Source organism: Marmota flaviventris, chromosome 7, assembly GCF_047511675.1.
Source record: "Marmota flaviventris isolate mMarFla1 chromosome 7, mMarFla1.hap1, whole genome shotgun sequence".
Taxonomy (NCBI): Eukaryota; Metazoa; Chordata; class Mammalia; order Rodentia; family Sciuridae; genus Marmota; species Marmota flaviventris.
In genome coordinates, this window is record NC_092504.1 from 41,614,050 (window position 1) to 41,626,242 (window position 12,193).

The 12,193-nt window shown below is 41.6% G+C and overlaps 1 long non-coding RNA gene across 1 annotated transcript; it reads left to right on the top strand.

Moving 5' to 3' along the window:
- The first annotated feature begins 627 nt into the window (after positions 1–627).
- LOC114096322 (uncharacterized) lies at positions 628–9,925 on the top strand. Its single transcript, XR_003583401.2, has 4 exons — positions 628–743; positions 3,226–3,406; positions 8,335–8,673; positions 9,207–9,925. It is a non-coding gene; the product is annotated as an uncharacterized lncRNA (long non-coding RNA).
- The last annotated feature ends 2,268 nt before the right edge of the window (positions 9,926–12,193 follow it).

A 12,193-nucleotide genomic window follows, 5' to 3' on the forward strand; every position in this document is an offset into this window, starting at 1 on the left:
CCTGGGGAAAGAGAGCGTTGTCAAGGGACCTCACAACCTTGGGGTCACAGATACTCTAGGAAGCCGTGAATTCTGAGATCTCAGAATCACTGTTAGTCATAATTTATCTCAATGAGGGTCAGTAGTTGGCTTGCAGGTTGGATTCTTTCAATTAGGAGACGTCACCAGGATGTCTCTAGATCCGTTAGAACCAGAGCAGTGTGTCAAGCCAAGCCTTTGATCTCACAGCCTTGAGTCTATTGAATTATTTACTATTGCACATTTGCTTTATTCAGTGTTTGGTTTCGCCCCACCAAAGAGGAAGGCATGATTTGGAGAACTTGGCTCTTGAATGACTTGCATATCTGATTTATCAAACTGAAAAAAACACTCTTTCCATTTGAAAAAAAAAATCCCTTGTGTTTTACCTACAATTCTTTGGATACATGTAGCCCGAGCTGAAAAGTATTTTGCTGTAGCACAGCTATAGATAGAATCTTCTCATCTGTCTGAGGATATAAACAACCGCAGGAAGTTTGGAATATGTTGTTAAGGCTGTTCTCTTGGTTTCCTTGTCACAAATTCTCCTGCCATTCCACAGAGGATGTGTTGCTTTCTGTTTGGTGTGTGGCTTCCGCTGTTCCTCTCTTCCTCAACTTTCAGCAGTAGGCTCTTCTGACTTCCCTGTTAAAGAGACTGGAGAAAACAAAATGGCACCTTGCTTTCTAACAGAGTGAGCAGATCCTTCAATGTCTGGGAAGACGGTAAAATCTCACTGTGTCCAACTGGAGGTTGCAGGGGAGATGGGTCAGAAGGGAGAGGGAGGAGAAGCTCTAACTTTAAATTAATGAAAATTCTGAGCTAAAGAATATTGTTTTTACTTTATTTCTTTTAAGTAAACACAGCAATAAGAACAAGACTAATAAAAAATTCCTTAAGCAGAAATCCTTCTGGAATACACTTCAATAAGTATGAAATATATATAATGTGCTTGCATTATAGCTAACATGCTTTTTAAAGATTGCCTGAAAGGAGAATTTCCTTTAGAGTTTCTCTATTATTAACTAAATTAGTACATTGAAAAAAAAAAAAAAAAAACCTCAAACCACAATTTCACAGTCTGTGTTAATGGATTGAAATCAATGAAGTTTTATGCCGGATGCCCCCTTGCTATTATAAGACTTGCTAATTTGCTTAACTGATGTGACCCCTGTGGCAAGGTGATGGTATTTCAAACATAGGTTAGGATTAAGAGTAATAGAAGTAATTAATCAAAAGAAGTTTTATGTTTTGTTTTGTTCTGTTCTTTTGGCTGCTTTTTTGAGTTTGTGCTGTAGGTTTGTAAATTCATAAGATTATATTACATTCTTAAATTCAGATTAGCCAAGTATCTCTGTCTTTTTTTTTTTTTTTCAATCTGATCTTCTAAAAAATGGGCGAGGGGTATGGCTCTGTGGTAGAGCACTTGCCCACCATGCACAAAGCCCTAGGGTCAATTTAGAAGAAACCAACAAACAAACTCAGATACTTTTTTGAGTCATTCACATACTGAACTGATCTTCTCAAAGAAATATAAGTAGAATTGCCCTAAGGCAATTAAGGATCTAAGATCTGGGGGTCTTCATTTTCTCACTGCATTTTTGGCAAGACTACTGCCAAATACCTCCCTCTTCCATGAATTCCAAACATTTATGGGCACCTAGGAAGTTTCTAGGGTCTGTCCAATAGCACTTTCTGCAAGGATGGAAATGTTCCATGTGGGTTTTGTCCAACATGGCAGACACGGGACTCTTTAGCTATGGAGCACTGGAAATATGACTGGTGCTCATGCACTGAATGTTTTTTTTTTTTTTCCAGTTAATTTTAATTTTAATAGCACATGTGGCTAATAGCTACCATATTGGACAGCTCAGCTTCTAGACAGTATAATAAAAAAAGAGAATTCTGTATAAACCTCAGACAATTGCTTTCCTTTTTCTTCTCTTCTCCATCTCTCCCATCCTTCTGTCCTTGAACATGTACTGTATACCTACTACTTAGGCTCTGATATTGGTACTCAAAATAGTCTCTGCCTTCGAGGAATTTAGCCAAGGTTGGAATGACACTAATAAGTGGTAGGAAGAAGGAGTTGTGTAGTCAGGCCCCTGAGAACACAGGTAATGCTCCCTTCCTCAAATATATCCACAGCACAGGTGCCCATTTTGGCTAAATCATATTTTTCTCTTAGGCTGAATGTTCATTATAATATTTGTCAAAAGTAATCCCAGTGAGGTTTATCAGGAAGTCTAATGAAAAATGAATGATTTGGGGATCCCAGAATTGCAGGGTAAAGAAGCTATGTGGAAAAAGAAATGGGAACAAGAGTAACTGGGGGTTGTCAGCAAGGTGAGGGTTCTTGTTGTACCCAGAATAGGCAGGAAATAAAAGAGAGACCCAATGACATCTTGACCAGCCAGGCAGAAGGAAGCCTGAGTCATGTTGGTGATTGTCCGTGGAACACCCTGTGGGTTCCAACAGTGATTCTCTCTCTCCTTCTCCGTGTGTGTGTGTGTGTGTGTGTGTGTGTGTCTGTGTGTGTGTGTCCCTGGTCCAGAACTTGCCATGCTGTCCTTGTTCTTTATACTCCAATGGTGTCTGAGTTTGACTTTACTAATGAGTCATCTCTGCAGAGGGTGAACAAACTGTTCTGTCTTGGGCACATATTTAAGGAATGAAGGAATTAAAAGGAATGATCTGGATTCTTGTGACCAAGTTAAAAAAGAGACTTCACAATACTTCAACAGTGGCAATGAAGAGGTGGGGAGTCTGAGACAACAGATGTCCTGTTGGAGGGCTGCTGGCCTCTGGGGTCTAGTCATCATTTATTCACTCAACCATTATCTGTTTAAAAGACTTGACTGTGCCAAGCCATCATAGGCACTGTGGACTGTGGAAGAAACTGCACGATGTAGTTGGGAGTTGGATGTTAACCAAGTAATCATAAAGACATAAAATAATTGATCTAAATTTCCAATATGCTCTCTGAAGAGGGGTTATAGGGTGCATTATAGAGGTATTTGACTTAACCTGGGGATCATGGGAGGATTCTCAGAGGAGGTGACAAGTCTACTAAATGGTTCTTCTAGTCAGGCTGGGAGAGAGCTTTTTAAGCAGAGGAAACTGTGCACCTTCTTCTTGGCCCCTTTTGCAATGGTCGTAATGCACTGTCTATTTAATTGTGTGTTGACCTTCTGTCTCCCCGTACAGACTGTTCACCCCAAGAGATTAGGGAATGGATGGGTCCTGGCCACTGTGGCACCTTTAGTGTTGACCTAGCGCCTGGCACACATAGGGTGCTTGGTCAGAACCTATTGGATGTACCATGTGTGGAAGCTCAGAGGTGAGAAGGAATCTGGAGCACTTGGGAGTCTGGAAGGAGCCTGGTGAGGTGGGTGTGCATGGGGTGAGGGAATAAAAGGTTCAAAATGGGACAGAGAAGTCCTCTTGGGCCACATGAAGGATTTGGAACTGTCCTAAGAACAATGGGAAGCTATTGAAAGGGGTCAAGTAAGAGGTGATGAAAGACTAGGGTATGGTTCAGTGGTAGAGCTCTTACTTATCGGGTAGATGACTGTGGGTTCAATCCCTAGCATGGGGCGTGGGGGGATTTTGAGATAAAAAATTCAGGTTAAAAATATTATTCTGGCAGCTGTCAGAAGAGTAGGTTGAAAGGGAGTAAAAGTGGACATGGGAAGTTCAAATAGGGTGGTTTTAGGGGTTCAGGTGAAAAACAATGGTGTCTTAGACACTAGGGAGATGGAGAAAAGTAGATGGATTCAAGGGTCAACTAAAAAAAAAAAAAGAAAAGAAACCCAATTGAAAAAAATGGCCAAAGGATCTAAATAGACATTTCTTCAAAGAAAATATCCAATGGCTGATAAGCACCAAGAAGCTTCTCAAAATCATTAACTAGCAGAAAAATGCAAATCAAAACCACAATGGAATTCCACTTCATAACCAGGAGGATGAGCAGAATCAAAAGGATGGATGATAAAGAGTGTGAGTGATTATGTGGAGACTTAAGAACCCTCAGACACTGCTGGTAAGAATATAAAATGGTGCAGCCACTTTGGAAACTACTCTGGCTGTTCCTCAAAATGTTAAACAAGGAGTGAACCTGTAATTCTGCTCCTAGGTACATGCTCAAGAAAATGAAAACATATGTCCACACAAAAAGTTGTATATAAATGTTCATAGTTACAGTATTCATAATTGTAAAAAAAAGGTAAAAATACCCAAATGTCCATCAAATGATGAATGGATGAATAAAATATGGTACAGTAGTCCCGCCTTGTTTGTGGCTTAGCTTTACCAAGGTTTGTTACATGTAGGCTGAAAATATTCAATGGAAAAGTACAGAAATGAACAATTCATAAGTTTTCAATTGTCATTCTCAATAGTGTGGTGAATCTCAATTGGTTCCATTCCACCCCACTCAGGATGTGAATCATTGCTTTGGTAAAGTGTATCCACACTGTCTACACTGCCTGCTCAGTCTCTGAGCAGCTATCTCAGTTATCAGATCAGCTGTCACAGTATCACAGTGCTCATGTTCCAATAACTCTTATTTTACTAATTAATGGCCTCAAAGAGCAAGCAATTTTATTACAGTATATTGTTATAATTATTGTGTTATTAGTAATTATTGTTAATTTCTTACTATACCTAATTTGTAAATTAAACCTTATCATTTGTGAAGGCTGGAAAAATGTTCAGGTCTGGAGAGCAAATCAGGGACCCGTTATCTTGGCAGCTGCAGAACCACTGGTTCTTGATGATGATCTCAGAGATCGTCTGATTAAACCTGAGGTCCATACAGGGGAAAAAAAGCATAGAGATTCAGTACAATCTGAAGTTTTAGGCTTGGATTGGGGGTCTTGGAATGTGTCTCCTGTGGAAAAAAAGGGGACTACTGTATATCTACACAATAGAATATTATCAAAAAGGAATGAAGTACTTGGGCTGGGGCTGGGGCTCAATGGCAGAGCACTTGCCTTGCACATGTAGGCCTCTGGGTTCCATCCTCAGCACTACATAAATTAATAAAATAAAGGTATTGTGTCCATTTAAACTAAAAGTTAAAAAAAAAGGAATGAAGTACTGATTCATGCTACAGTGTTGATTAATTTTTAAAGTATGCTAAGTGAATGAAACCAGGTAAAGAGGCCGCATAAGATGTGATTCCATTTATTTGAAATGTTCAGAATAGGCAAGTCCACAGAAAAGAGATTAGTAAAAAAGTTGGAAAGGAAGGAGAAAATGACAACAGGTGAAGGTCACAGGTGAAGGGCACAGGGCATGGGTTCGGACAGCCCAGAAGAGAAAATTTAAGTCATAAGCCTGAATTCTGTGCAAATTTGCCTCTAGGACCCCAGGGAAGCAGCTCCCCACACCGAGCCTCTAGTTCAGGGCGCAGAAGGTTGGGGTGGTGAGGAAATCCCTTTATTAGATGCGGCACAGTTACTAAAACCACGGCCAGGGAGGAAAACCTCTGTGCTTTCCTGGAAGCACTTAAACTTTAAAGACCCTCTTATCTGCCATGTCATTAGGGGACCAGCATGGCGGCCCTTCGATTAATTTAATAGACTTTTATACAGCATTTATCAACATCCACGTAGCCGTGATACCATACAGAAGCGCCGGCAGGAGATGCGCAAAGCTTGTAACTAGTGAGAGTGAGATTAGTGGGAAGCAGAATAGAGTTAAAGGCCCCCGATAGTGTTAAATAATAATGGCGTCCCCTTGGGTCCCAATGTCACGGCAGATGAGAGGGTCTTTAAAGTTTAACTGTCCCCGCTGGAGAGGACAGGCAGTTTCATCCCCAGGGTGAGCAATCAGAGAAGGGACAAAGCAGTCGTAGGCAGGCTTATGGATTAAAATGTCTTTCTATGAGTGGCAGATGTGATATGTGTATTTTGGTTAATCCTTTTTTTTTTTTTTTTTTTTTGTCCTGAGGCCTGGGAATGCTCTCTGATGTTTACATGCTCTGAGAAAGGGGACAGGAGGATTGGAGATCCCAGAGCACAGCAGGGGTAGAGAGCTGGGATTTCAGTTTATGGGGAGATCAGGTCCAGGGGTCCAGAGACATCTGTAAAAGGAGAAGAAAGGCAGGAAAGAGCCAGCAAAAGGTGGGTGAGGTTAATTTAGGATGAAATAGCCAGAAGCAGGAATTAGAAGTAGAAAATCAGAAGTTTCTCAAATGGAGGCTGGCGGGCAACAGGGCGGCGGGGTGGGGGGCTCTTCTGAGCTTTAGGAATGGCGGGCACCCGTGAAGGCTGGAAAACTGTTCAGGCCTGGAGAGCAAAGCAGGGACCCATTATCGTAGCAGCTGCAGAACCACTGGCTCTTGATAATGATCTCAGAGATCGTCTGGTTAAACCTGAGGTCCATACAGGCCACATGCCTGAGATAACCCATGGCAGGAATCCTGGGCTCAGGACCTAATGCTGATCACTCCCTCCTGGGGAGGGCGAGGCTGTGGTTGTCCCATTCAGTCCAGGCCCAGCTGAATAAGGGACTCTGTTGAGTCATGGGCAAGCCCCCGGTGTGTGCTACAGGCCACCTTCTTAGCCTCGTTGGTGACAAGTGTGGTGTTCTGATCCCCATTTGCTCACCCAGGGTAATTATCTGATCAGGAGAATCATATCCTGAACTCCTTAAAAACCCTAACAGCTGTCACAAGGACCCATCAGCATGGGATATCGCCAAGGATGAACATTTGGAGAGCAGAGCAACAGGTGTGGAGCGAGGTATCTTGTGCTCGTTCATGTTTGGGCAGCTTTAGGCCTTGGGCTCAGGGAGTATGGGCACATGGAATTTCTGTCAAGATCGGCCATTGCTGCCAGTGGCAACTTTATCTGCTGGGAGTGGCTGGTTTGGTTCTGGCAAGGGCTTTAGTAAAAAAAAAAAAAAAATATATATATATATATATTTTTTTTCTATCTCAGTATGCAGAGTGCTACCACTTGACTTTGAACTTAGGCTCTTCTTGGTTGACATAACCACTGGTTTGTAGGTAAAGGCTGAGCCAAAGATAAGATCATCTTAGGCATGAGCAAGCAGGAGTCTGTCTCTTGCCTTTTTTATATTTCTCAGCTGTGTCTGTGGGCAAAGTTTTCCCTGAATTAAAAAAAAAAAAGGAAAAAAATTCAAGTTTCATGAATGCTACAGAACACTCATGTCATATTGTTAGTGTCACACCTAGAAGATATTGTGACATATGGTAGCCCAAATTAGGGCATAGGAGGGAACTGAAAATGTTACTTGTAATTCTGGGGTATGTCCATTAGTTCTTAACATGTGATTTCATATTGACTCTGGATTATTGATTATATAAATTATTCCCAGTAAGAATTATTATTAAAAGAGAAGTACCATCTTCTTGAGAGGAGGCAGAGAAACCATAAGATAACACTATTGTCAACTCAAAGTCCAAGAGAATAATTGAAAGGATCAATAAATGGGAATTTGTGTCTCTGGGAATCATATTGCTCTGAAATCCAGGGGGAGCTCAAGGGACATTGAAAATATGCTTCCTTCTTACCACTAGAACAAAAATATAGAAAGAATCCAAAGGAACTATAGGAGAACAGGCTGAGAAGGGGGAAAGAGAAGAGCTTCCCTTAGGAGAAGGATTGATGTCTTTCAGATTAAAAAAAAAAAAGAAAGACAGACAAAGAAAAAAGAAAGTAACCTAGAAGCCTGGGTTAGAGAACCAGGAAATGGGAGGTGCATCTGGGTCCAATGACTCTTAGGGAGCCAGTTGGGAAATGGTGACAAATTTCAGTTATTAAAAGATGTGACAACATAGATTGGGGGATTATCTAACAAATGAAGAAAACAAGAGAAATGACCAGAATGATTTCCCCAGAAGGAGTCAAAAATCCAGGAAAACAGGGAGAAGCAGCCTCTTAGGGCTGATGATAGAGTCCACAGTAAGAGCAATTAGAGAGCATCTTTGAAGACTGAGACAGCTGTCCAAGGTGGTCACATAATATGGGGATAGATTTGAGAAGGGCTGACTAGAAGGATCAACATAAAACACTTCAGTGTTACCTGATGTGCAGCCATAGTTGAGGAAAGGGAGCATACGGGCATCTCCCGGATCCAGATTCATGACTAAGAAACTGGCAGAATTACAACAACCAGGAGAAGGCATGACCTACTAATGGGAGCAGGGCAGGTGGGGGTAGCCGTAAGTCTGATGGGAGAATATCTTCCAGGGGGGGCTCATCTTACTCAGGGAGTGACAATGGACAAGATTTGAACAACGATTATCTTTGTCATCCACTGATTTTATTTCTCTTACTGTGTAAGGACAAATTGGAGAGTAAGTTAGAAGACACCAGTAGGGGCCACGGAAAAGAATGCAAAGGAGGGGACGCTTGAATCCTGTGAATGTGCGAAGCCTTCAGGGGGCAGAGGAAAGGAACAGTTATAGAAGTAGTTTCAACTAGTACTCGCGGAGCTCTTCTGAGAGGGGCCAGGTGAGAGCAGAGGATCTGAACACCATCACGCATTCCTCTGTGGCAGCTGAATGTAGAGCAGAGAGCCATGGGCCTGGAACCCTGGGACCACCAAGTCCTGAGGAAGACTGCAGCCTGAGGAGCACATGGCAAGGGCTGGGGCTTCCTCAGTCCCCCAGGGCACAGCATGGTGAGTTCAGGGATCTGCCAAGGGTGGCTCTCCCTGAAGCAAACGTCAAGGGGAGGGGAGATTCTCAAGAAGTTGTTTTTTTCTGGCCTCAGCAACTTGGTCGTGAGAGACAATTGAAGCACAATTGTGGCCCACTAATATCTGCCTGCTTACACTGTTCCAAAACAACCCGGGGGCCCATGTCCCTAAGAACCTACACTCAATTCCTAACAGAGTGTTAGAAACAGCACTGAAAGGGAAACGGAAGCTCAGGATAGGCTGGAAGGAAAAGAAAGTTCTCAGGTAAGACCTACTGCAGAAGTTTAGGAGATGACTTGGTGACTACAGTGAATAACATATTATTATATTCTTATAGTCTCGAAAATTGCCAAGAGGACAGTATTTAAGTGTTCTCACTTCAAAAAAAAAAAAAAAAACTATGTGAGGTAATGCATATGTTCATTGGAAATCAATTTCACCACACCACAATGAAAACATATTTCAAAGTGACATATTGTACACGTTATATGTATACAATTTTTATTTGCCAATAGAATAAAAGAATCCAGTGCCTGAGACCACCGCTGCTGCCTCTTCTAACATGGCCTCACTCAGAATGGAGTCATTTTCCTTCTAGACACGGAAAATAAATTGTGCTATGATTAAACTCTGCACGGAAGAACCTCCCAGTGAATTTCAATTCCAGCTGTGGGCATTTGGCACAAGTCCTGGGAAGACCAATGCTGCGCTTTCTGTTTCTGCTCAGATACCCCCCAAGTCTCTGCTAGAGTCTTTGGCAACATGACACACTAATTTTAGGAACCTAATTTGTCTTGGAATGACTGAGAGTGCTTTTGGTTCCTAAATTTTGAGGATGTGAAGCTAGTGCTATAATAATTATGCATGTCATATTGGATCTTGGTATTTTCTAAAAAGATGACTTCCATGAGGGACTTTGAGGTCTGAAGAAACTATATTCACCCTATTGAGAGGAAGGATAGGGGATAGCTGCAGGAAGAACCCCAATCCTATCTCTCTCTCTCTTCTCTTTTTTTCTTTTAATTGAAAACTCTCTGACTTCAACTTCAGGATTTTGGACTTTAGACTCACAAGGGTGACATGATTTGCTTTAGAAATTTATTTTCTTTGGACTGTAATTTACAAGAGAATTTACCCCTCGGATTTAAATTTTTTTTTCCACAAGAATTTGATAATAAAGGAGGATTTTTATTATTAGAATTTTTTATGTTGTCAATAAATCTAATACCAGATCTTTGTTGAGCTATCCTGGATTTATTTCGGTACAGAATATAGGAGAGGGAGTGAATTTTCAACCTTGGATTAATGTACTGCTCAGATCCTCGATTCATGTTCTGATTACATCCATTTGTGAACTTTTTGTGACTAAATCTACACTTCCACCTGTAAACCCAGGAGGGTCCCTAGAGGAAGAGTGGCAGTTGGTACGGAGAGAGCCTCATGAAAGTGGATTCAGCTCTGACACTGGGTGCTGGTCCTCACTTTAAGCAGCAAGGATTTAAAAATGTTTAAACTACAGAAGATGTATGTTCTCCAACTTATCTATGTTGTGGATAACTATTTTTGTGGATCTTTATGGTCTGGTGACTCAAGTCTCTGCTGTGCCCCAGAAAGCTTCCTGGAGTAGGCAATAGTGCAAGGAGCCTTTACAGGAAATGAGTAAGGATGGCCAATCAAGTACCCTTCCCTTCTCTTGAGACTTTCCATGTTCCCCATGTCATCTGTGAAATGCTTACAAGAGCTGCCATGCTATTTCCTAAACAGATGAGGATATGGCCAATGTTATTGCCTGCACAGAAAAGGAGACTAAGGCACAGAGCAAGAGTTATTTGTCCAAGGTCACAAAGTAAAGGGCTAGATCAGGATTTGAATCCAGGTATTCAGGTCAAGCACTTTGCTTTTCTGCTTCTTGACTGGCCAGGAGTAGATCCTTGTTTTACTGAGCTCTGTGGGAAGGGTTTTGCCTTCTCTGAGATCTGAGTTCTTTAAAAACAATCTATAACTAAATCAGTTAAAACAAAAATGTTCAAAACCAAACTTGAAATCAGTGTTGCATTTATTTTTCCCCACCCACAAAGAACTCTTTAATCTTTCAAAAAAGAAAAAAAAAGGGTGGGGGGAGGTGGGGAGAACATGTGCATTAGCCTGCCGTAGCTGCCATAACAAAATACCATGCACTAGGTGAGTCAACAACAGAAATTAATTTTCTCACAGTTTTGATGGCTGGAAGTCCAAAATCATGGTGTCAGCATGGTTGGTCTCTGATGAGGATCACCTCTGATGAGGCTTGCACACAGCAGCTTTATGACTGTATCTTCATATGGTGGAGAAAGAGAGAAAGAGAGTGAGCTTTCTTGTAACTCTTCTTATAAGGATGCTAAACCCATCATGAGGGTTCCACCTTCATGACCTCATCTAATCCTAGTTATCTCCCAAAGGTTCAATCTCCAAATAGCATCAGATTGAATGTTAGCACTTCAACATATGAATTTGGGGACACAAAAATCTGTGCATAATAATGACTCAGTGCTGGTGGATTCTCTGTGTCCTGGGCTCAGAAAGCTTTGTCTTCCTTAGAGCAATCACTCTGTCCCATAATAGGACAGAACCAGCATATACTGAGGGGCATAACACATGTGACAAAGGGCATCTTTGTAGAATATGAATAGAATGTTCCATCTCCTCTAAAACTGGAGTTGGGATCCAGGGTAGGTAGCATGTATGCAACTTGGGGGAGACATATACCTTCCACAAGTTTTACAAGTGAAGAACAATAATCTGGAATGGGAACCTGGAGGCAAATCTACATCCCTCCTAGATTCCATCTTCTCAGTTTAGTCAAAATTAAAATAACCTAGCCTGAGGGAACATACATTCTGCAAGACAGCCTACACAAGAAATGAATGTTCCCTTTATCAATTTTGCCGAGAGGGAGAATAGAGATTGGCACAAATAGCTGGATTTTGTGACAAAAATTAGAAAATGATGAAATTTTGTTATTCCAAATGTATTACTTGCAAAATTAAAGGGTAAGAATGAGATCTATTCTACCATGTTTCCCTGGAAACTAAGAGTTTGGAGATACCACCATAAGAGCTTTGGCCCCACCTGGCCAATGGGTCTCTTCCCCAGACTCTCTGTTCTGGGCCTGAGAAGGTTGGGGTAGCCTTTCTAGTGACTAAAGCTATAGGATGGAAAAATCAGGGTTTGTTGGCTGCCATTTTGTCTGCAAGTTTGCCAGTGGTTGGAGTTGAATGGAGAAGAGGGATTAGAGATGGATTGTCAGGAGGGGAGGAATTGTGCTCCCTTTCTCCCAAATTCATATGTTGAAGTTCCAGTCCCCAGGACCTCAGAGTGTGAGTACATTGGAAGACAAGGTCTTTAAAGACGTCATCAAAATAAAATCCAATTTAATCCAATATAATTGGTATCATACAACAAGAAGAGATGTAGGACACAGACACAGAGGGAAGACCATGTGAGGACTCAGGGAGGCCATCTA